The 2,846-nt window shown below is 56.4% G+C and overlaps 1 protein-coding gene across 1 annotated transcript in view; it reads right to left on the reverse strand.

Annotated features, from left to right (window-relative positions):
* The window catches only part of IFNGR2 (interferon gamma receptor 2 (interferon gamma transducer 1)), a gene marked incomplete at its 5' end in the record, with an annotated part of 18,711 nt that overhangs the window by 7,503 nt on the left and 8,362 nt on the right, over nt 1-2,846 (reverse strand). The gene's annotated exons all lie outside the window — the stretch shown is intronic.

Here is a 2,846-nt window from a genome sequence, read left to right on the forward strand (position 1 = left end):
GGAGACACTCCCGTGCCAGCGGCCGAGACCCAGGTCGGGCAGGCACACGAGCCTCCTTGGCTTAAAAGCCCCAAGAACCAGTACCTCTTATCTTTTTATTTTATTACTAGAGGCCGGGTGCACGAGATTTGTGCACGGGGAGGTGGGGGGGGGCGGGGCTCAGCTCACCCTGCACCCTCTCGCAATCTGGAACCTTTCAGGGGATGTGCCCGGGACCACTAGCTCCTAACTGCTTGCCTGCCTGCCTGATCCCCCCTAACTGCCCGCCTGCCACTGCCCGCCTGCCTGCCTGATTTTGCCACTAAAACTCAAGCTGCTTCTTTATTTTTAATATTTATATTTCTTCTTTATTTTTTATTTTAAAAGTCAAGCTTCTTGAGAACATGGGGCGTTTAACATGATTCCACGCTCCTTACAGAGAGCTAAACCTGGTAAGCACAGCAAACACTTAATACTCACGGCTTCTGCACAAACACTTTGCAGCCAGGAGTGTTAAATAGGCCGCCTCCAAACACTGGGACGGGAAAACCTAAAAGCAGAGGCTCAGATTCCAGGCAGCGGGTGCCAGGAGCAGGACTTCTATCCCAATTAAACTCTAATTCTCAGCTCTCAACAGTCTGGACAAACTGCCCTTCGCTGGCTCCAAGGTTTCTTATTTGTCACTGTCCCATTTTCCTTTTTTGAGTTCAGTGTCTTATATCCACATCAGTATCAACGTACCATACAAAACCCACCGGCCGGCCGAGCTGGGCAGGCGGGGGGGGGGGGGGAGTCCATGGCAGCATAGAAAACCAGGGCTTTGTCCCAAAAGAGGAGAAAATGGGTTCACAGTCAAGGAAACAAAATCGAACCCGACACGATCAGGGAGAATGATCTGGACACCTGGGAACTGCGTCGAGCGGAGGTGCTGTGGGCGGCGGCGCTCACCTGGCCCAGCAGTCTCTGCAGCAGCCTCGGTTCCTGGGAAGCCGGGGGTCAGGCAGGCCCAGCTCTTGAGGTTATTTTTATTTTATTATTTTTAAAAAATATATATTTTATTGATTCTTTACAGAGAGGAAGGGAGAGGGATAGTTAGAAACATCGATGAGACAGAAACATCGATCAGTCGCCTCCTGCACACCCCCCACTGGGGATGTGCCTGCAACCAAGGTACATGCCCTTGACCGGAACTGAACCTGGGACCCTTCAGTCCGCAGGCCGATGCTCTATCCACTGAGCCACTGCTTTGGGGGGAGGAGGGCTTCTGGGCAGCAGCTCCATGGGGGGAACCGGGCGGGTTTCACTTCAGGGTTGGGAGGAGAAGCTGAGTCTGTGGGGCGGGGCCCGCCGGCCCCAAATGTCACAGCTGAGGTTCTTGGAAGTGGCCCAGCCAAGTTCCTTCCTGCCTTCTTCCTGCCCTGACCCAGGTCTATGGCTTAAAAATCAGGGCACCAGGCTGGGGCTGAGCACCCCAGGGGCCTTTGTAATCAGGGCAGGTGCAGGCAGGGTGGGGGCAGCCAGAGCCAGGGGAGGGCAGTGCCCATGAGGGCAGGGGGCATGGGGAGTGTGGAGAGCGCCTGGGAAGGCACATGAGCATTTCTTTAATTATTGTCAGCTGAATCCAGTGGCGTTGGCAGAGCCACGTCCTGGAAACACACCAGAGGCAGGTGTGTTGTCAGCCTGACCTTCAGCCCGGGTGCCAGGGGGTGGGTAAATCCAGCCAAGCACCAGGAACAAACACAATTATCCAGGCTCAGCCGGGAGTGACGATTACAAAGAAGCCACAAGAACGCACATAATCTCCTTTGTCTTTTTCTGTATAAAATAAAAATGTTGTATTGGCTCTGGGTCCCTGTCTCTCCATCAGAGGACAGCTGTCCCACCCGCCCCCAGCTTTTTCCTTCTGTCTCTGTCTCTTTCTTTCATTTTCTCAATCCCCGGCAGCCCCTACTCAGGAACGGGGCCGCTCTCTAGCCGCACTGGATGAGAAGAAGAGAGAAATATTTACAGGGTTGGAGGAGGTATGCTGCTCTAACAGAGACTTAGAGGTACAGGCACTAAGAGAGTCAGGGAGGACAGAGATGGGGATAGAACGCGTGACAGGAAGAGAGACTCAGAAAGCAAGAGCGAGATTGAGACAGAGAAAGATTCACAAAGAGACAGAAAGATGGAGTCCTGCTCTGTATGAGTCATCGGGCTGGGGGTGGGGGTGGGGGCGGGGCTCACATGGGATGTGTCAGTGTGACAGTAAGTGCATGGTTGTGTTGCACGAGGGAGGGGTGCTGGTCATGCCGCACCAGCTCCTGCAGCGACCCGTACAGGCTGTAGGGCTCGCAAAAGCCAAGCCAGGGGCCGAGCGGTAGATGACACAGCGTTTGGAATCGCCGTCCACCCCACTGAGCAGGCACAGGGGTCCGCTGGCTGCTCTCAGGGATGAGGAAGGTCTCCTCCCGCCTGCCGTCCGGCATTTCCTCGTCCTGCGGGCGGTGGATCGTGCCCACATGCCAGGTTCGCCCCTCACGGTGGGGGAGGGCACCCTCATCCTCCATCAGTGCAGACTGGGCTTCAGGCTCCTTTGTGATTCCCGAGCATCGTTGATTTTCTCCCGCCGGGCGGGCGCCTTTCAGGGGGAGCCATCCAGGTCCTGGTCTCGGATCGTGCACAGCTGCACGAGGTCTGGCTCCAGGCTGTTCAGGCGCCGATCGATCTCCCGGTTGTCCGAGGCCTGTGTGCGCAGCTCCTGTTCCCGCTCCGTGCGGCTCTCGCGGATCCCTGGGATGCGAGACTTGCGCCCTCTGAGCTCCGCGGGACCCTCTGCGTCTCTCCTCACTGCCCTCAGCCAAGCGCTCCAGGTCCTCGCTGGCGTC

Source organism: Myotis davidii, unplaced genomic scaffold (assembly GCF_000327345.1).
Source record: "Myotis davidii unplaced genomic scaffold, ASM32734v1 scaffold170, whole genome shotgun sequence".
NCBI lineage: Eukaryota > Metazoa > Chordata > Mammalia > Chiroptera > Vespertilionidae > Myotis > Myotis davidii.